Genomic DNA, 22,996 nt, shown 5'->3' with positions numbered 1-22,996 from the left:
AAGAAAATTAGAAATCAGTAAAAAAAAAAAAAAAAAAAAAAAAAAAGAAAATCAAAAGCATTGTGTTATTTGCCAATTCTAATACACATTGTTAGTGTATCTAGGGAAAACCTCTGTCATTTAGGCTCCTCATTAAGGTTTCTCCATAGAAGGAAGGAGGAGAAAAATCATAAGAAAAAAACTCGAACACCCACACTATATTCTGCTTTCAACAACTCCCAACAACATATTTTTATTTTCGTTTTCTTTGAAGACATAGAGAATAATTTTTATATCTGATTAATACATGGAAAATTTCATTTTAATTTCACTAGTTGCAAATTGTATTAATTAATTCATCACATCAAATTGAAGGAAGGGAACCATATACTTGTGGAAATACACTTAGAATTAAGGATGATGCTGTGAGAGCAAATAAAACCTGTCTTCAATTCTTCCAAGTCATACTGGAATTAAATACTTTATTTTATAATAAAACTAAACATTGTTAGGTGGAGAGTATAATGATTCTTTCAATGTGATTTGTTTCCCTCAAGCATTTTCTCTCCCTTCACTAACCACTCAAACGCAAATTTTATCCTACAAAACATTTCTAAGCTTCGTTTGTTTTTTAACTCTTATATGTTGAAACCCTCAATTTTTTTTTTAAAGTAGTTCCCTTTCAGGTTCAGGGGTACATGTGCAGGTATGTTATGTAGATAAGCTCGAATTCATTCCAGCAGCTGCTCTAGAGACTTAGCATCCGAAGTCTCTTCTTCGCTGCTTTCCTCTATTTCCTGGGAGGTAGCATTGCCAGTAACTTCAATGAGAAAACGTAGGTCATTACATGTTAAGTCCCTCAGTTTCCTATCTGTTTACAAATGAAATTATCTCTGATATGATTTAATTCCACCCACTCTAGGATTTCAAAGAAAGAGCTCGTTTTTCCTTTCCAAGTCAGTGACTAACCCCAGACTCAGCCTTGCTCTATCGCAAAGGGGATCTTTGCCATAGTGTGCGCTTGCGTGAGCGAGCTCTCTCGAGCGCACATTTTATGTGTGTATGTGTATCTGTGTATGTGTGTGTCTAAAGTCCTCCCAAACTCCATGTCTAAAAAGTCTAATGATGTTGATTTGCTGAGATTACTTTTAATGAACCAATCAGATTGTTTCACTATGCTCTGTTGATAGATGATAGATTAGATATAGATAGATAGATAGATCATAGATAGACAGATATAGATTCTTAAGATTCATCCATTTTAAAGAAAAAGAAAAGCCTTCACTCCACACTTAAGACTTTGTTATAATCTCCCTTCTCTTTACAGCCATGTTTTATGAGCAAAACAGGGTCTCATTCTGTGCCCTGGCACATTTTGTTCAATTTTTGAACCATCTTTGTCACGCTTGCTTCATGAGTCCTCACAAACAGCTCCAGCAAATCCACAAATAACTGTCACAATGGTACATTCAATGCCCTCTTTCTTTTGTTTTATATATCAAACTTTCTTTCTCAAATATATGACACTATTGTATAGTTACTTCTAAAACAGCTCACTTCTGTTGGCTCTATGATGCCACTTGGTTCTGGTTTTCTATTTCTTCTCTGAATATTTTTTCCTAGTCTCTTAATCTGAGTCTTCCGTTAACATTTATTGAAGCTTGATGGTTTCCAAAAATTTGTCTTGAGACTTCCTTTCTGTATTTTGTTTACTCCAAAATATTCTCGTAAGTACTTTTTAAAGAAGATAGATTAATTATTTTCCTACACAATAGAAAATAATAGTCGGCTGTTTCAAGCACTGCCGTAGGTCTTCTGGGTCCAGGTCCTCATATCCTACTTCATGATTCACACATTGCTACCCCTGAATGGGTATTTCCTATGAGAACTCATCTCTTCTTCCAGCCGTCTCCCGTCACTGTTACCTTGCTTTAATCTGCATATCCAATCAAACGTCAAAATTTTATTTGCCTACTATCTGTTGTAGTGACCACCTCTTGCTGTCACACGTACAGATTAGTTCAAATCTTCATTATCTCTGGCAATAGTTTATTCTTCAGTTTTATGTGACTCTAATCCAACTTCAATGCTGTGGCCAGGATAAATGGTGATGTAAATCACATCTTGTAACATTAATTTAGCTTTTAACTCTTTATTGACTTAATTGATCACGCAATGATGCACAAAAGGCATCCTAAGATGGCAAGTAATATCTTTACAATGCTTTCTGACTGCCATTCCAGTATCCTCTATTGTTGTGGCTTCTCCAACCCTATGCTAATCTCCATGTCTAAAAATGCTGATTGACTTAATTACTCTTAATAAATCAATCCAGTTGTATCACCATGCTGTGTTTTCTCAAATCACACTATTCCTCCTCTCTGGGAGTCCTACTAGAATCCCCCCTCATTTGTTTGGCAAATATTTAACTATCTTTTAACACAGCTACATTGTCTCTTTACTTTTTTTTCTTTTTTCTTTTTTTTTTTGAGATGGAGTTTTGCTCTTGTTGCCCAGGCTGGAGTGCAATGGTGGGATCTCGGCTCACTGCAACCTCTGCCTCCTGGGTTCAAACGATTCTCATGCCTCAGCCTCCCAAGTTAGCTGGAATTACAGGCATATGCCACCACACCTGACTAATTTTATATTTTTAGTAGAGAAGGGGTTTCTCCATGTTGGTCAGGCTCGTCTCGAACTCCCAACCTCAGGTGATCTGTCCACCTTGGCCTCCCAAAGTGCTGGGATTACAGGTGTCAGCCACTGCGCCCAGCCCATTGTCTCTTTTCATTTAAAATTCATCTGAGTTTAACTGTTGACTCAAGAAGAATTGATCACTCTTTGGAGCTCAGATTGCATTCATTAAGATTCTTTATAATTTATACTAACTTTATTATATTTATTTGCATAGATTTCCCAGCTTATTTAAACTATGCTTAGTTAAGGTGTGAGAAATTACATATCTTATTTAGAGTTATAACTTTGATGACTCACATAATCACTGGCACTAAGCAGGTGCTACATAAATGTTGGATAAATTCCATAAAATTTGGAGTTTTACTCTCCAGAGTGGGTCTCTTGGTAGAAACAAATCTCAGTTGATCCTGAGACTGAGCCTCTTTGTTCCAGAATCAAGCTGGTATTTCAGTCCATGAAGTTTTCATGTAAGGAAAGGACTGAAATGGTTTTGTATGGACCAAACAGGATGGAACTGCCAGGGACATTTCCATTTCCCATTAAGTAAGTGGTACTTGAAATAAAGCCGGTGCTGTCCAGGCACCAGGGACAAAAATCCTGTGCAGGGAAGTTGGTGTTTCAGGTAAACACAATGAGTTCAAAGCAGGGAACTTCATGGGCCTCTCCTTCAAAGAACTGCCTCAGTGGAAGGTAGTTAATTATTATCTCGGTTTAGCTAACTCTTGCAGTCTATGCATTCCAGGTAGGAAAAAATGCATATTATACATAACTTGTTTTCTGTAAATAAGTTCACAGGTTTTTCTAGTAAAAAGTATTTTTTCATTAACTAACAATTTTGTTTAACTGGTCACCGATAAAATCATGCATGATTGCATTGTCCTTAGGTAAAAAAAATACTTAGTTATTATTTACTTACCTAAACTCATGCAGAATAATAGAATCAAAGAATATCAGAATAAAACTAATACTTAGCTAAGCTTTCTTCAAACATGGTGTCTTTTCTAAAATAACTCTGAAGCTGATAATCCAGCCTTCATTTTAACAATCCCCCAGAGGAATAATTTTTATGCAAAAGTGGATGATTTCCATTCTTCAATATGTGTGATTATGGAAAAGGAATTTTTTAAATTGTGATAAGGACTCTTAACATGAAATCTACCTTCTTAGCAATTAAAGAAATTTAAAAAAAATTTTAGGATCAAAAATTTAATATATATTCTACTTGGCAAATATTTAAAAATAGCCCTAAGTCCCATATATATATATCTGATCTCTCTCTATATATGATTTATATATATATGATTTATATATATGATTTTATATATATATATATAATTTATATATAAATATAAGAAACTGAATTATAAATGTTGCAGACCAATAAATTTATTTTGATCTCCAGCGACTAATATAGTACCTCGTAAGTACCACAATACAGTATCTCAGTAAGGATCACACACGTTTTCATAAGGCTGTTTATGAACAACAAGAAAGACAATGAATGAATGATCAAAAAATACTCTTAGTTTTTTTTCATTTTGAGGAAAGAATTTTCTATTTTAACATAGTCTTTGATTGTGATCTGATCAATATTTTTGTGAAAGTTTTGGATACAGGTAATAGGTGGATTCAATATTATACTTGATGGTTAGTAGACAAAGAATTCAAAAATCTCAGCATACAAAAATAACAGATAATTTAGAGAAAATTGTGGGATAATTCAAATAGCATAAACTTTAATAAAATACTTCCCATAAAGTCACATTAAAATTTGAGAGATGTGTGGTTTTCTTTGCTTTTTAAAGATTGGTTAAATCTAATCAATACATGCCAAGAGCATCCAATGCTTATCAAAGTAAACAGTAAAAACAAAAAACCCTAAGTAATATTTCAATTGATGAGTAATATTTTCACTCTACCCTCCCCATCAGTCCAAAACTGAATGATTCATTTCAGAATTAAATACGTTAAGAAGACTGTAGACAAATGGATGTGTTAGCAAACAAAAGTTATTAAATGTCATTCATTCCAATTACTAGAAAGCACAGGGTGACCTATATTTTCAAATATTAAAAATCTTTGTCTTTTAAAAATAAATTTAAATGTATCTATGTTCCTAGAATCAATCTAATAATAATGATTATTAGTTGTATTGAGATAGCTGTTTTCTCAACTTAATAATTTTCAAAACCTGTTCCTGACAATACAGTAAACACACTGGTATTAAGAAGTATTTATTTATTTTTAAAGCAAAGATCTGAATCCTGTACAAAAGTTTTGTGTAGACGTTTTTGAGTTCAGTGAAAAATTTAATTTTGATATTGTTGTAAAACTCTCTTTCTTTTTCCCACCTACACTTTCAGTTTCCAACTCTTCCTTCTACAACTTTAATATTCTGACTCGTAATTCATGCTGTGACGATGTTTTCCCACAACTCCTCTAGGGTATAAGAAAGCCCATATTCATTTATATTAGTAATAATAACACCGGGCAGTCTGAAGCTGCTTATGTGGCTTACATCAAAAGGGTTTTCCACTCGAAGTTTAATTCAGGCAGGGTCAGGTGGCTCATGTCTGCAATCCCAACACTTTAGGAGGCCGAGGCGGGCCACTAGAGCTCGTTAGTTCAAGACCTGCCTGGGCAACATAGTGAGACCCTGTCTTTACAAAAAATACAAAAATTAGCGGAGCATGGTGACCTAGTCCCAGCTACTCAGGAGGCTAATGTAAGAGGATCGCTTGAACCTGGGACATCGAGGCTGCAGTGAGCCAAGATTGCACCACTGCATTCCAGCACTCCAGCCTGGGCAACAGAGTGAGACCCTGTCTCAAAAAAAAAAGAAAAAAAGAAAATTTAATTCACATATTGATGGCGGCCATGGGCCAGCTGGTGTGGTTGTTGCCATCACACCAGCCGCTGCAGGGAGTGTGCCGGGAGGAGTTGAACAGCTCCCCACCCTCACCCCTCCAGCCCCATGCCCGGCTCCATCGAGGTGGCCCCCAGGGCAGCCGGCTATGGGGAGAGAGGTGCTGTCTGCCTCCTCCCTTACCTCCCTGCAGTGACTGGCATGATGACTGCCACCGGGATAGCAGCATGGCGGGGGAGCAGTGCGGTCAGAGCTGGGACCACCCTTCCATGGCCAGGGCATTAAGTAGGAGTGGCGTCCACTTCAGGGACCTGGCCAGCAGAGCAGCCACTATGCCTACCCTGCCAAGGGTGCCTAGTTCCTGGGCCTCGGGAGGAGGCTTTGCTCAGGCTGCCCAAGGCCAGTCCTCTGGGGTGACCTCGGAGTGTGCCACTCCCAACAGCCAGTCCCAGGACCTGTGTTCTGCTCCGTCTATGGTGTCCCTGAACGCCCCTGCACAACCAGGCACAATTGCGGCCGCCAAAGTTGGTGTAGTATACCCAGGCCTCCAGTGTGCTGAGAACAGGCAGGAGCCCTGCCCACCCTGGGCGCAGCTGCAGCCATCCAAGTCAGTGCTGTAGACTTGGGCTTCCATACGTTCTTCACTGCTGGGAACAGGCAGGAGCCTCAGATCCTCAGGCACAGCTGCAGATGTCCAAATCGGGGAAGCAGACCTGGGTTTCTGTGCTCTTGGGGCCTGGGAAGGCCCCCCTTGCTTCTGCAGGCTCGGAGGTGGCCTGACCTCTCCCCACTCTCTGCACCTGGTCCAGTATAGAAGTAGGTTGGAACTGAGCCCGAGGACTGTCACAACACTGCTGAGTATACCACGATTGGGAGCTGCCACCTCAGCCCCCTCTGAATGTTGGGCCAGACGAGAGTTGATGGGGGGAAGCACTGGCCTCCAGGTGCCCCTTGACATGAGCAGCCTGTGTGCCATGGAAAGCGTCAGGAGGCAGACTGGCTCCTAGGTGGAAGAGGCAGGTGCCTGTAAGGCCCCATCCTCAGGCCAGGAAGGGCCTGAAGGCTGGGGGCCAGGCTGCCACGCCCGTGAACTGGAGTGGGAACTTATGGTGCCTTTTTCTGCCCACCCATGGCCACAGATGGACCAATCCACATGCACTTCCTCCCCTCTGAGGTCAATAAAATCCCCAGGATCAGCAATAGCATGACAGAGGACAACTGAGAGATGACAGGGTGACCAGCTGCAGAGAGGAGCTACCCTCTCCAGTGCCTCCTCCCTGCTGAGAGCTGAACACTGAAGGGAGAGGACCCACCAGCAGAGAGGAGCCACCCACTCCAGGCCTCCTCTCTGCTGAGAGCTGCAGACAACATGGGACAAGCTGCCTGCAGAGAGGATCTGTCCTCTGTGGGTCTCCTCTGAGCTGTTCTAATAGTAAAGCTTCTTTTCATCTTACTCACCCATAATTTTTCTTGTCATTCTTCCTAGAAGCAGGACAAGAACTCGGGCAAAGTTACCATCACATAGAGGTTTCTGACCAGAAAAAATGACACCCTTAAGATCCCATAACAATATTACCTTTAAATTCTCCCTGTTGTCTGTGAGGAGTACTGACTGTTGAAGCCTTCACTGTTTTTCTCCTTAATATGAATAGAGTTTGTGATTACTGATTGGAAAATACCTTAGTGCTAAATTAGAAGGGGTTAGCTAGCATCTACATGAAATTTAAGGAGCACCTTCCCTGATATCCCATAAGATTTATTTTATTTTTAAATTAACATGTAATATAATTGACTTTTTAGCATACATTTCTATCACTTTTAACATATGTACAGTTTCCAGTAACGGCCACCACAATCAAGATACAGAAGGGTTTTTTCACCCCCCAAAAATTTTTTTCATACTAAATTTTTGTAGTCACATCCTCCATTTATAACGTATGCTAAAAAACTGTTTCATTGTCCTTTATGATATTTTTGCCTTTTCAAGAATGTCATAAATAGAAAATTATATAGTATGTAACCTTTTGAATTTGGCTTCTTTGCCTTAGCATAATGTCTTTAAGATTTATCTGAGTTGCTGTATGTACCAAAAATATGTTCCTTTTAACTGCTGATTAGTATTCCATTATATAGAGTACCATTGGTTGCTTATCATTTACCCACTGAAGAACATTTTGGTTGTTTCTAGTTTTTGACAATTATGAAAACAGCTGCTAAAGACACTTGTGTATAGGTGTTTTTATGAATACAATAAGTTTTCCTTTCTGTAAGGTAAATAATTAGGAGTAGAATTGGTGGGTTATATTATAAGTGAACACTTAACCTTACAACATATCAAACTGTACCAAGTAACCATACAGTTTTGCATTTCAACCAACAATGCATGAGATTGCATTGAGGATTGCTCTGCATCCTCACTCTTGGTAGGGTTAATATTTTTAATTTTAGATATTCTAGGGTGCATCTTAGAACATTCTTATGCATTTTCCTTATGATGACTTATGTTGAGGCTGGGCGTGGTGGCTCATGCCTGTAATCCCAGCACTTTGGGAGGCTGAGGTGGGCCTATCACCTGAGGTCAGGAGTTTGAGACCAGCATGACCAACATGGAGAAACGCCATCTCTACTAAAAATACAAAATTAGCCAGATGTGGTGGTGGGTGCCTGTAACCCCAGCTATTTGGGAGGCTGAGGCAGGAGAGTCACTTGAACCTGGGAGGCGGAGGTTGCGGTGAGCCGAGACTGCACAATTGTACTCCAGCCTAGGCAGCAAGAGCAAAACTCTATCTCAAAAAAAAAAAAAAAATCATTTTGAGAATCTTTTCATGTATTTATTTGCCTTCCTTATATCTTCTCTGATGAAGTGTCTGTGAAAATTTTGCTCGTTTTTAATTTGGAATGTTTGGTTTTTTAACGTTGAGTTTTTGAGAGACCTTTATACATTCTGGAAACAAGTCTTTCGTGTGACTGGGAATTCCAATATTTTCTCTGTTACCTTAATTTTCATTCTAGTAACAGTGTCTTCACACAGCTAAAGGTTTTAGTTTTGCTAAAGCCCAACTTATCAAATTTCTAAAAACTCTTTGGCTAAGCCCAAGTCACCAAGATTTTCTCCCATGTTTTCTTCTAAAGGATTTCTAGTTTTTAATTTTACATTTTATGATAAATTTTGCATATGAATATAAAATATTTCCAAAACCAGTTATAAAAAGACTATAATTTTTCAATAGAATTTCCTAAATACCATTTCTGAAAGTCAATTTTCCGTATTTATAAGGTTCTCTTTCTAGACTTTCAATTTTGCTCCACTGTCACATGTCCTATCATAAATACCACACTCATTTGATTACTGCAGCTTTTGGTAGTTCTTGAAATCATGTAATACAATTTCTCTAACTTTATTTTATTTTCTAAAATTATTTTTCTTATTCTAGTTCCTTTGCCTTTCTATATAAATTTTAGAGTCAGATTATGTATATCTTCAAAAAATTCTTCTGCAGTTTTCATTGGAGTTGCATTATACTTATGAAACAATTTGAGAAGAATTGATGTGATTATCTAGGATGAATCTTCCAACCCATGAACACAGTACACCTCTATTTGTTTATGTCATTGTTGATTACTTTTATAAGCATTTATAGATGTTAGCATACAGTTTATATATGTATTTTGTTAGAGTTATACCTACTTTTTCATTTTGGAACTGAAGTACATAATGTGTGTTTTTAGTTTTGATTTCTAATTTTTCATTGCTAAGATAGAAAAGTACAGTTAATTTTTTTTTTTTTTTTGAGACAGAGTTCCACTCTTGTTGTCCATGCTGGAGTGCAATGGTGTGATCTCAGCTCACTGCAACCTCTGCCTCCCGGGTTCAAGTGATTCTCATACGTCTCAGCCTTCCCAGTAGCTGGAATTATAGGCATGCACCACCACGCCCAGCTAATTTTTTGTATTTTTAGTAGAGATGGGGTTTCACCATGTTTGCAGGCTGGTCTCGAACTCCTGACCTCAGGTGATCCACCTGCCTCAGCCTCCCAAAGTGCTGGGATTATAGGCGTGAGCCACTGAGCCTGGCCAGTGCAGTTAATTTTCTGTTTTGATCTTGTATCTTGAGACTCTGCTAAAGTCACTTATTTGTTCTAATGTTTTGGCGATTCCTTGAGATTTCTCATACAGGCAATCATGATGTCTAAGAATATGCACAGTTAGTTATACTTTTTCCTTTCTATTCTTCCTGCCTTATATTTCCTTTTCTTGCTTTATTGCACTGGGTAGGATCTCCACTTCTCAAACAAATCAGCAAGAAAAAAAAGTCCCATCAAAAAGTGGGCTAAGGACATGAATAGACAATTCTCAAAAGAAGATATACAAATGGTCCACTACAATCTTGAAAAGGAGTGATGAAAGCAGACATTCTTGCCTTGTTCTTAACCTTAGGGGAAATATATTTACTCTTTCACTATTGTGTATGATGGTATCTGTAGGTTTTTAAATAGGTATCTTTTATTAGCGAAGGAAACTTTTTCAGACTCTTATGTTCCTGAGAACTTTTATCCATGTATATAACAGTTAAAATCTTACAAGACATTAACTTTATTTCAAAATTGTTTTCTGCACCAATAGGTATAATTGTTTTATTATCTTTTATAGATATTAATATGGTAGGTTACAATACGTAATTTTTGAATATTGAACGAGCCTTGTATTCCTGGAATTCATATCAAATGATTGTAGTGTATTATACTTTCTATATATGTCTGGTTTCAATTTAATACATTTTTGTTTAGATGTCAATGTTCAGAAAGAATTCAGTCTGTAATTTTCTTGTACTATCTTTACTTGAATTTGGAATCAGGGTTACGCTGGTCTCATAAATTGCACTGGGAAGTGTTCACTCATCTTCTATTTCCAGGAATAAATTTTGTACAGCTGCTGTTAATTCTTCTCATATGTTTGGCATAATTTACCTTCTGGACTTGGAGATATTTTCAGGTTTTCAGCTACAAGTCTCAGTGCTTTGACATTTATAAAACAATTCAGTTTTTCTATCTCATCAAAAGTAACTTCTGATGGGGTGATGGATCAGACCTGTAATCCCAGCATCTTGGGAGACTGAGGTGGGAAGATCACTTGAACATAGAAGTTTGAGGTTACAATTAGCTCTGATTATGCCACAGCACTCCAGCCTGGGTGACAGAGAGAGACTTCATCTCTAAAAAAATAATAAAATAAAAAAGTAACTTTTTGAAAGTGTATGGGTTTTGAGGTCCATCGATTTTATCAAAGCTGTAGAATACACTTTTGCAGAGTATTTGTGGTATTTCTTTACTATAATTTAATGTCAGAGTCTCTACTGATATCCATTGCTTCATTCTTGATGTTGGTAATTTATGTATTTTCTGATTTTTGTTGTTATGCTGAAGTTTTAGCAATTTCGTTGATCTGTTCCCAAAACCAGCTTTTGGTTTAAGTGATTTTTATTTATTTTCTATTTTATTAATTTCTAATATTAAATATTTTCTTTATTATTTCATGGCTTCTGCTGAATTGAATTATTTTTCCCCTAGCTTTTTAAAATCTTCTATCCAGACCACAAAAATTTTTCTCTATATTAGTAATAAGTCTGTTTTGCTATATTATTTATGTGTCTACTGGAGTAGCACATTTAAATTTTTTTCAATAACTTTTCTTTGCTTTCACAACTTGGCTCACTGGTGCAAAATCTCTAGCGTCTGACCTGTCTTAGGTTTTGATACACCTTCTTCACTAAGCTTAATCATTTCTAGCTTTTGATTTAAAAATGGACTAACTGCCACAAGATGCCTAGCTTTTGGCCTTTGAATATGTTTTTCTCATTAAGCTTAATCTCTTCTAGGTTTTGATTTAAAGTTAAGAGACATATGACTCTTCCTTTCACTTAAATACTTAAAGGCCATTGTAGGATTATTAATTGGTCTCATTTCAATATTGTTGTGTCTTAGAAAATAGAGAGGCCTGAAGAGAGGGAGAGAGAGAGTGGAATGGCCAGTGGGTGGAGCAATGAAAACATATACCATTTATCAATTAAGTTAACTGACTTATGTGGGCACAGTTTGTGGTTCCTTAAAAGAATTACAATAGTAATATCAAAGATCACTGATCACACATCGTCATAACAGATACAATAATAATGAAAAGTTTGAAATACTGTGAGAATTACCAAAATGTCACATAGAGATATGAAGGGAGCACTGTTGGAAAAATGGTACTGATAGATTTGCTCATTACAAGGTTGTCACGGACTTTCAGGTTCAATAAAGTGAAGCACAGTAAAATGAGATAGGCCTATATTTGGTCGAGCATCATTCTGGGTGTGTTTGTGAAGGTGTTTCTGAATGAGATTACATGGGAACTGGCAGACTGAGTAACGCAAATGTGGAGGCCTAAAGAGAACAAAAAGGTGGAGTAAGAGAGAATTTGCTGTGATTGTCTTTGAGGTAGGACATTGGTCTTCTGCCTGCAGGCTGTGACTCAGACTGGATCTTACACCATCAGCTTCCCTTGTTTTTTGACCTTTGGACTCATTGAACCTTACACCATCAGCTTTCCTGGTTCACTGGCTTCCGGACTAGAAATGAAACTATATCATTGGCTATCCTGGGTCTCTAGCATACCAGCTGCAGATCATGGGACTTCTCAATGTTTAATGTACTATGAATTACATCCAGTCCTTTTAGGTATTATGTATATTTAAACGTTGTGGTTTACATCTCTAGAAGTTTGATTTTTTTAATGTATCTTCCACATCTGTAAACTTTTGAACATATGGTAAACAGTATAAGTGTTTTAATGCCATAACTTGAATAATTCTAACATATGTTTCAATTCTGAGTCAGTTTTGATTTACTGATTTTTCTCCTTACATCATATTTTCCTTCTTTTTTTTGTGCTTAGTAAATTTGCATTGGAAAATTTTCTTTTACTGGGTATATTTGTATTCCATAAATATCCTTGAGTTTCTTCTGGAGGGCTACTAAGTTACTTGAATACAGTTTGTTGCTTTAGTCACTTGTTTTGAAGATTTGTTAGGTAAATTAGTTTAGAGTTAATTATTCAAACTCTTGAAGCAAGACGCTTTTGATTGCTGAACTCAATGCCCCAGGAATCCTTAGGTTTTCATTCTGGCACAGAAATAGTGTGAGAATCCACAAAATTCCCAGCCTTTGCATAAGCATTGGGCACTATTTACCTTAACCCATTAAGTAGTTCTTTCCTCGTTCTTGGATAGCTTCCTTGCATCCATATGAAGATCAGCACTGAGCTGAACTCAAGCAGGGTGCTCTCTCGGTGTATTAGTCCATTTTCACACTGCTATAAACAAATACCTAAGACTGGGTAATTTGTAAAGGAAAGAGGTTTAATTGACTCACAGTTCCACAGGGCTGGAGGGGCCTCAAGAAACTTACAATCATGGTGGAAGGTGAAGAGGAAGCAATGACCTTCTTCACATGGTGGTGGGAGAGAGAAGTGCAAGCAGGGGAAACGCCTTATGCTTATAAAACCATCAGATCTCATGAGAATTCACTCACTATCGTGAGAACAGAATGGCAGAAACTGCCCCAGTGATCCAATCACCTCCTTCCCTCCTTCTGAATGAGATTACATTTGAATTGCCAGACTGAGTAAAGCAAATGTGGAGGCAAATATGTACCAAATATTTTTATTTAATAACTTACTATTATTTTTAACATATGGGGATTACCATGGAGATGAGATTTGTGTAGGGGCACAGAGCCAAACCATATCACATGGAAGTCGTAAAAGATTCTTCTCTGTTTAGCATTATCTTTTCTGACGCTTTTTATGACAAATTCTGTCTTAGTCTGGATGCTCAGCTCTGTCTCCTTCTTTACATCTCAGTTTTGTTCAAAAGTTGTACTCCTTGATGTAAAGGTGAATGTCTAATTGTATTTCGGTGACTTGTACATACTTGTCATCCATAAATATTTGCCAAATAAAGGAATAAACATTTTCACCATAAGATAAACCTCATCATAGCAACACCTCGTTTAAATATTGCTGTTTTTGTTGTTTTATAACATGTACCAAATATTTTTTATTTAATAATTTACTAATATTATTTTCAAATTGTGTTAGGTAGTTAATCCAAATCAACAGTATATAACTGCGATGAGTCAGGAAACTTCAATTGTTTCTAAAAGTATTGTGAATTCTCCTCTGCTCCTCTAATAAAGGTGATAATAGACTTTGTTCTGATATAAATATTTTTACCTTATTGCATATGTTTTCCTACTGCTCCTATAGCACAGAGTATTTCTATTTATTGGCTTGCTGGATATTTGCATAATTGATGTAATATTTGATATTTAATAACTTTTAATATTGAATAACTTTACTAATGTTTTGATAATACTTTCAAGAATACTTTAAAAATTTCCTTATTAGACATGTTCAGCATTGACTTATTTTGATTTGCCTGCTTGACAGTACAGGTACTATAATTTATTTAATGAGATATTTAAATATATAACCTTCTGAAATCTCAGGTGGCATATATGCAGAAATATTATACCTTTATAAAGTCAAAATTTTAAACTTTTTAAAGATAAAATTTTTCTCTGGCATATCTGTAATATTGAAAGTGAACCAAAATGTATTTCTAAGGCTTAGGGGACAGGTTTTGAGCAGCCACCCGAATCAGCGAAACATTTCTCTAAGCACCCATATTTTTATATGGTGGCTTATATGAGCGGTGGCTCAGCCCTGTTGTCCTACACACGAGGAGGCGAGGCTAGGCGTTCAAGACCAGCCTGGACAACATAGAAACTTCTCATCCATTAAAAAAAAAATACATGTGATTTTCACATAATATATTATGTGTGTTCCAATGCAAAATAGTAGTTTCAATGTTCAATTATTTTGAGTTGTATTTACACTTCTAAGTTAAACAAACAAACTTAAGAATATGTTAACATTTTTATGATCCCCAAGACCCTGCAACATTCAGCCTCTGAAGAATATACAGCTTTAGAAGAATGAATAAACATAATAAGCATTTTTTCATAACACATATTAGGATATATTTTATTTCATGCCAATAGTAGGTTCCATGTAAAAATGAGACATGGGTTGGGAAAAATACTGTAATCAAAAAAATTCATAATGTCTAGGATCCTTTTCCAGATTATACTAGAATTAAGGAAATGGATTCGCTTTCTCTTATATAGCCATGGGCCTTCAAAAGTGTTCCCCAAAACCTTTCTCCATGCTCCAACTTCTCATCTGCCTCACCACTGGGACCCACAGAAAGTAAACATGCTCACAGTACAGGAACTAGAGCTTTGCACTGTTTGTTTTTTGTTGTTGTTTTTTGTTTTTATGTGGAACGCTTCATGAATTTGCGTGTCATCCTTGCGCAGGGGTTATGCTAATCTTCTGTGTATCGTTCCAATTTTAGTGTATGTGCTGCTGAAGTGAGCACTGCACTGTTCTTTTAAGAAGGAGGCAAGGTAAGGGTTGCAGCAGTCCTTGGAAAAAAAGAAGCAGCTCCAGATCCAATTGTGTTAGATGTATTTGCTGAACACTTATGTCCGAATCATGGTGCAGAGAAATATGTGCAGGATACAAATATGAATATTTCATGGGCTTGGGAAGGAGTTAGGCTGCAAAGCAATGCTACATGATGAAGTGTTCAAGTAGGACCAGTCTGAGGAGAGAACACCTCATGGGTTTGGAGTTAGTTAGTGTGGTGAAAAGAAGCAATTTTGGCTGGGCGCAGTGGCTTATGCCTGTAATCCTAGCAGTTTGGGAGGCCGAGGTGGGTGGATCACCTGAGGTCAGGAATTCAAGACCAGCCTGGCCATCATGGTGAAACCCATCTAAAAAAAAAAAAGGAAAGAAAAGAAGCAATTTCAAGATGCAATTGAACATGCTGAATGGGAAAAAAACAGAGGTTGTTTTCATATGTGGAGAAAAAGGGAAGTTCATATGAAATATTTTATGGCTTGTGGTAATCTTATTTTATCTTTTAAAGGAGACTAAAGCATGTTTTGTTTAAGATCCTGTCTTTAATATTTGCAATTCCAAGTTTTTATAGTTCTTGTCAGTGTTGAGCTAAGGTAGACCATTAGTGTGTCCAGTCACATACTAATTTAATCTAGATTCCAGAATTCCAGAATTCACACCATCAGTGCATTTATTCCCCCAAAATAACTCAATAAAACACTGAAGGATTTTCAGAAGATTGTTGATGTTTATCAAGACTTGAGAGCATATGTTATAAAGGGACCTGAATCCATTATTTTGAAATAACTACAGAGAAGTAAAATAAGTAAAAAAAGATCCATTACATCTATGGACAGATTGCACAGTGGAAAGTATAATTGTGTAAGACAACAAACTTGGGAATATGTATTAAAAGGAAAAGAATGATGTTTTTGATTCACAGTGAATGCTTATTCATGATTTTATAAACCATCAAATAGAAAATGATGAGGAACTATGTGGGATACAGAGCTATACTATGTGTTAAATGTAATGTCCTCTGAGAGAAATGATTTGAAGCACTTTCAAATATTGTCTAGGTTCTTCTCTCTTTCTCTCTCTCTTTCACACACACACACACACACACACACACCCTTGAATCTTTGAATTAAGACAAATGTTAGTATCTGCATTTGGTGACAATGTGACTGTAGTCAAAGATAACAAGTGATTATTCTCAAGAGACACACAGCTTGCACCTACTCTGCATTGATTTTTCATTAATGAGCATAATATTTTATTTGCATTTCAGGCAATGACATGGATTTTTTGGTGAACTCACTCTATTTTGTCTAGGTATCTTTAATAGGTTTGTGAGGCAGTTTACAGCAAAAGACCATAAAATTGTTTTCTAAATAAAGATAATAGATCAAAGTTTTCAATTCAACATGGTATTCTCAAACCCACACACTGAAATAGGACTAGCTTACCCAGTCAAGTGGTGAAGAAAGCTGCCTTGTCAAAACATGTAAATTCCCATTGAGTTTGTGTCCTTAAATTAGAATTTTTTTCCATCTCAGAGTTTTCTATTGCTGATCATTGTCCAAAGCATCTCACTGTTTATCTTTCCCCCCAGAGTGAGCTCTATTTGTATTGACCTATGCCTCATTATTGGGTACCACAAGAGCATAAGCTTGACTAAGACAACACATTTATGGCAAAATTTGTATTTAAAATAATTCATGGCAAAAAATTATATTTAAAGTCATCACTCTAAATTTGTTCATGAATTTCCCTTTCCATATTTCCATCTTAATGTTTTTGGACTATCTCTTGATTTTACTTACCTCTGAGACCTTAAAGAAGCCTTTGAGGATGATATAATTGGACATTGAATGTTAGAAGATGACTAAATGGTGGCAATATACGTTGATCAAAATTAACTCATGACAGTAGTGACATGTTTTTCGAAGAGTTGGGATCATTTCTAATTTAATTGGGATTCATTTATAAACAATTTGTGCTAAATATATTTCCTAAACTTTCTAAGTATCTTTTTCTCCAGATATTATACATTTTCCCCACTTAAACTAGATTAACTAGTCATTAGGAATAGGGAGAAAAGAGACTGACTTGCTGCAGTTCAATATCATAGAGCAGATATTCTCATCAGTGAATAAATGCTATGTAGATTTTACCAAGAGTTGTTTCTTTCTTAGTCTTGTTCCACTTGTGAACTTTGTTTCACTTGATACTGTTCCCTCATCAATTCCATGTCCGACATCTTTTTGAAAGTCAAACGCATCTATCCTTCCTTCTTAGGACTTCTTTTCAGAGATCATCTTGTCTTAATCCAAAACTCCTTAGTCAGTGCCCTTCTTATAGCAGCGTTCACATCCTTGTTTCTCAATGTGTAGATGAATGGGTTGAAGGTGGGTGTGACAATGCCACAGAAGAGAGCAACGATCCTCCCCCGGTCATGAGAATAGCTAGAGGGAGGCTGGACGTACATACTGATGGGTGTGAAGTAGAAGAGAGAGACCACCAGCAAATGTGAAGCACAGGTATTGAAAGCCTTCCAGCGACTTTCAGCAGAGAGAATTCTCATTACTGCCTGAGCAATGAACACATAAGTGCCCAGGAAGACGGTGAGTGGCACCAGGAGAAGCAAAACGCCTAGTACATTGAGCCCAGCTTCATTCATACGAGTATCAATACAGGCTAGTTTCAAAAGGGCTGGAACTTCACAGAAGAAATGGTCCAACACTCTCCGTCCACATCTTGGAGCCATCACTGTGAGAGTGCATTAGACAAGGGAGTTAGCAAAATCACTGATCCAGGTGCCCATGTGGATACAGTGTTTCTGCTTCATGATGATTGGGTAGTGAGGAGGCTTGAAAATGGCAGCATAATGGTCAAAGGCCATGATGGCCAGAAGCATGCATTCAGTAGAACCCAAGGCCAAAGCTATATAGAGTTGGGCAACACAACCCCCATAGCTAATGGTCTTTTCTGGTCCCTGGAGGTTGACCAGCATTTGTGGGATAGTGCTGGTGGTGTAGCAGAGGTCCAGAAAGGATAGGCTGGAGACAAAAAAGTATGTGGGGCTGTCAGGCTGGGGATCCAGGCAGAAAACTAGGATAATGGAGATATTTCCAAATAGGGCAAAGATGTAGGCCACCGGAAAGATTACAGAGTGTTGTCTCTAGCCAGGGATGGCCAGAAAATCCCAATATGATAAAATCACCTATTGAGCTTTGATTGTTGACCCACATGTCAGTACTGAGAGGTGAAATTCCAGCTGAGACCTCTAAATACCCACAATTAGGGATAGATAGACATCAGCAGTAAGAGGAAGCCACTGAGAATTAGAGATCAGAGATGCTGAGATGAAATTCTCATTTTTGCTCTAATCTGCATCTGCATCTTCATTACAGTAAAATGTCATTTGCATCTATAACCTGATGATGATAAAACGTGGAGTCAACACCATCAACGTAATATTGAAAGATTACTGAGAAAAGAATAAATGCCACACCAGCAACATAGTTGGGAATTTTGCTTCTTTAATATATATCTTCTGGTTAGGTATTCACTCCATCTGGGTTTTCATATCTTCTCTTCTAAAAAGTTTTATTAGTACTACCATCAACTCTACCTGTCATGGATATTTAACGGTGGCAACAGAGTGTAGAGTCAAACAGGTTGGGAAAAGGCAGAGCTTCCAAAAAACGGGTCAAACGAAGACCAGCATGAAGACTGAAGGAGGATCTGCAGCCAGGGAGAGTGAAGACATCTTGGTGTGTACATCCGCTTTGTGCTAATCCTGATCAGAACCACCATGAGAACTAGAGTACTTCATAAAGTCTGCATGATGAAAGGATGGAGTGCTAGGACTCATTTTACCCCTCCCAAGCTTTAATGATGGTCCTACTCAGAGAATCTAAAAATAGGGTGAAAAAAAAGCCGAAAAATTCGAACAAAATGACACATACACAAAAAATCGGGCCTTAGAAATTTGTTTTGTTGTGAAAAATGCAACTTTAAAAACATCTGGATAAACTTGATGGAATTTTAACCTCTGAGAGAAATCACCAGAAAGAGCTTAAGTATTTGAATATTTGAAATTTGAGAACGTAGATGAATTTCTAATCCTTCCAGCACATATAAGCTTAATCATTTTCCCCCCTCCCTTCTTTATTCTTGTATCTTGCTAATTACTGATACTGTATCTACCACCTAAATTGCCTCTATCCTGCTCTTCCGCATCCGAGTTAAACAATTCCTTTATCATATAATTTCTAAAGAATAATTCCAATTGCACATTTTTCCATTCTCTACAATCCCAAATTTCTTTTTTGTTTGACTCCTATCTTTTAGCAAATTGGCCGTGTGTTTTTCTCTAGTTGTTTTGTAAAAGAAATTTATAAAAGACTGAGAGTTCCTCCAAATCCTTGTCATTCCATTCAGTAGCTGTGTGACTTTGGAGATGTGATTTCATCTTTGTGTGCTTCAATTTTCTGTCTTTCAAATGAGCATAATTATACCTATCTCATAGAACTAGTGTACATATTAAGGAATAGAGTAAAAGTTGCAGACATAGCTCTGTTCTTGTCATATACTAATACTTCAATAACTATGAACATTATTATCAGTTATAATAGTTATTAACAATAACAATAACTACTATATACTTACCTAATTATGAATTCCCAGATATATTGTAATTGTTTTCTTTTTATGCATCTATAAACAGTTTACAATGATATTGGTAATAATAAGCAAATATTTATTAGGGGATAGTAAACAAAATGTGTCTGCTCCGAAATCAGCTCAGGATCCTCTGTTTACTTTTCTGATCCTCTCGTTTGCCCTACGTCATTTTCTTCTTGTGATCCTGACTTAGTAGGATTCAGGTACTTCGCTGGCCAGCTCTGTTTTTCAAATTGTGTCATCTGAGTTATGAACGGGTGAATGAAATGAGTGACAGTGTTAAATGATAGGGATAAAAGCTTGCTTCACAGCTAAACATAAGAATCACTAGATTCAAAACTGATTTTAATGTCCATCTGTTAACACTTCTAATTTCTTCATTTGCTTATAGAATGACAATTCTTTTGGTATGCAGAGGTCATCAATCTCTTTGAATTATAATTGCATACATGTCACATAAGATGGCAACTGGACCGATTTCTTCTTTACCATTGTCTCTCACATGTATCCACTAAATTTGTATCTATCTAAAAACGTTAAAGCAGACATATAGAAAATAGTTCGGTGTCCCATGGTCTCCAGCTTTCACACTGGTATTCCTACTTACAATTGTTCTTTCGTCTTCAAAACCACCTAGCTGGTTTGGAGAGCAGTCTTTCCATCTTTGAAATGGGACCATGTACATTTCACTTCCAAATTCTTCAGTGGCTCTCCATATTTTGACAAATTATATTAAAATGCAATCTTGAACTCAGGCTTCATATAACAATGACTTGAACCAGCACAGACATATTCACCGATTCAACCAAACTTGTGACCTTCCCCCTTGACCCCTTGTGTTTTTGCTGATGTGAAATGCCACTGTTGTTATCTATTCTATAAGGATCATCTCAAATACACAAATGTCCTTAAGTATTTCCTGCTTTCCTTCATTACTGGTCATCCAGATCATTTTATTTGTAATTTCTTCATGATATACTCATTTTTATATATGACATATATATGATTTGATAACTTCTTTATGATACTCGTACATATATTCATATATATGTGTCTATATAGACAGATGTCTATATATGAGTATATCATGATATATAGATATATATATCTGTATATGAGAGAGATAGAGATTTTCTTTTGTGTCATTTTTGTACTTGACATGTTTTCCTGACTATATCAATTACGTACTTTTTAAAAAGAGTCAGCATGTGAAGCAAGAGCATATGTTAAATGTAATTGATATTTATTACATATTAATCAATTTGGATCCAGTTGAAACCAGCAATCGTGAAGCTTTTTCCTTTGGTGCTCTAATATGTTATTCCTAGACTACATTAACATTGTGATATCATTATTTTTCACCTATGACCTCAATCAGTTTCACTGGTATTTCATCACAACCAAACTCATATACATCATTTATTTTCAAATTCAGAGACCAAGAGGTCAAAGCAGAGTTAAAATATGCTCCACTGGCAGTTTTAGTTTTTTATTGCTAATTCTCAAATTGATGTAACTAATTAACCAATAAATACATTGATTTTACTTACTAAAAACTAATGGACTTTAAATATGTCACTTCATACCCTTGTGACCTGGTTTGTTCAACCAGATCAAGATAATTAAAATACTTGCATATAAACTCCATAGTACTTTAATGACAATTAGATGTAAATTTCCTTTGTGAATTAAAAAAAAAAACTGTACAAGACCTTATATAATACAAAAGAAATAGCTGCAATATTAGTAGGACTACTCACATGGTAAAATTACATAGAGGTGATTCTAGAAACTTCTGGGACTTTTTTTTAAAATCTTATCATTTTGTATCTCTGCAATGCCATTCTTCATTCAAACTGGTCCTACTCAGTTCCTTTCTTCTCCCATTTCTCACCTGGGACAGTGAGTCTTTAGGAATAGAGCCTTAGAAATATGATTACCTTTTATATTGTATCCCCAAAGAAATGGAACACATATCACTGCCAGTTGATTAGAAGATTATTAGAGAAATATATTTTGATTCAATACTGAGAAGCAATTTTATCTTTACATATATCTTTCTGAATCAAATTTTGCCTTATCTATTATGGTCAAAGGAAGACTTCTTCTGTGTTGTAGGATTTCTTATAGAAGGATACTCCTTAATCAGCATTCAGGTAATTCCTTGTCCAATTAAGATCCTAAAAAGACAATTTTGGAATGCTACCTTCATTCTATCTGGACTGTTTTCTTGCTAGAGTTTCTTTCAGAATCTCATCTAATTACCTGCACTCAGATAATGTTCTAAATCTGAAGGAAGCTGAGTTTCTTTTCCTACATTTCAAAATCAGTAGTATTTTCACGATCTTTATATTTTTCTACTACTTCTCTTCCAATAGGCACAGCTATTCATTTCTATCAAGTGCTATTAAGTTTCTGAGATAAGTTTGGAATATTATGAATAAAATTAATTATATACTCTACCCCAAGAAAGCAGTAAAGTTATTAAAGAAGAATATGTAACCTGTTCCCTTGGTTTTCCATACACTTCATTCATGCCTAAATATTGAAGACTTATAGCAAATAGAGATAAAATCAATAATAAGGAAATAACAGCAGTAGGTAAACTCAGAAAGTAGAGTTAGGAGAGAAAAAAATGGAAAGGAAAGAAAAAAGAAAATGAGACAGAAAAAAGATAAGTACATAAAGATAGTACATTCTTATCTATTATATAGCAATAGTCACATAAGTAGCTGTTGAATATAGGAATATAAAAGGAAATGAAAAAAATTGAAAATAAAAATTAAAGATCTAAGACGAAATTCAGTAATTCAGTTTAAATGTCTAGAAAGGACTGCAGGGAGCTCTTGCCTTTCTGACTGTATAAGAATATTACGGAAATAGAAGAGTTTAATTTGCCTAAATCAGAAGTTAAAACATGCTGATGAGTCCCTTGAGAGTGAAAAACTGGAGTTGGGAGACAGAAGAATCTATAGATCCTGGCAAATGGGGTGCACAAAAAAAAATGAAGGATGAGCAGAGTAGAAGTATCTGACCACGTGGTTTATGAAAATGTGAAGCCCATTATTTTAAATGTTTACATCCTAATACAGTCTTCATTAACTTTCTAAGCATGACTCTAAGAATTAATAAATGAAACTGAAACAATATTTAGATTTTCATTCTACCTGACTTATTTTATATACTTCTTAATATTACTTTGTAAGAACTTTTGCTATTGTTTTAATTCCATGCTCTCTCCCTATCAGATTCCCTTGTTCT

The 22,996-nt window shown here is 36.3% G+C and overlaps 1 non-coding gene and 1 pseudogene across 1 annotated transcript; both read right to left on the bottom strand.

Moving 5' to 3' along the window:
- Positions 1-14,913: 14,913 nt before the first annotated feature.
- Positions 14,914-15,020, bottom strand: LOC119474075. The gene has a single exon (XR_005203373.1). It is a non-coding gene; the product is annotated as a U6 spliceosomal RNA (small nuclear RNA).
- Positions 15,021-17,360: 2,340 nt separating this feature from the next.
- LOC108317752 lies at positions 17,361-18,297 on the bottom strand (annotated as a pseudogene).
- Between the last annotated feature and the right edge of the window lie 4,699 nt (positions 18,298-22,996).

Source organism: Cebus imitator, unplaced genomic scaffold (genome assembly GCF_001604975.1).
Source record: "Cebus imitator isolate Cc_AM_T3 unplaced genomic scaffold, Cebus_imitator-1.0 Scaffold207, whole genome shotgun sequence".
Classification (NCBI taxonomy): domain Eukaryota; kingdom Metazoa; phylum Chordata; class Mammalia; order Primates; family Cebidae; genus Cebus; species Cebus imitator.
Note: the sequence above shows the minus strand (reverse complement) of the source record. Positions and strands in the feature narration are given on the sequence as shown.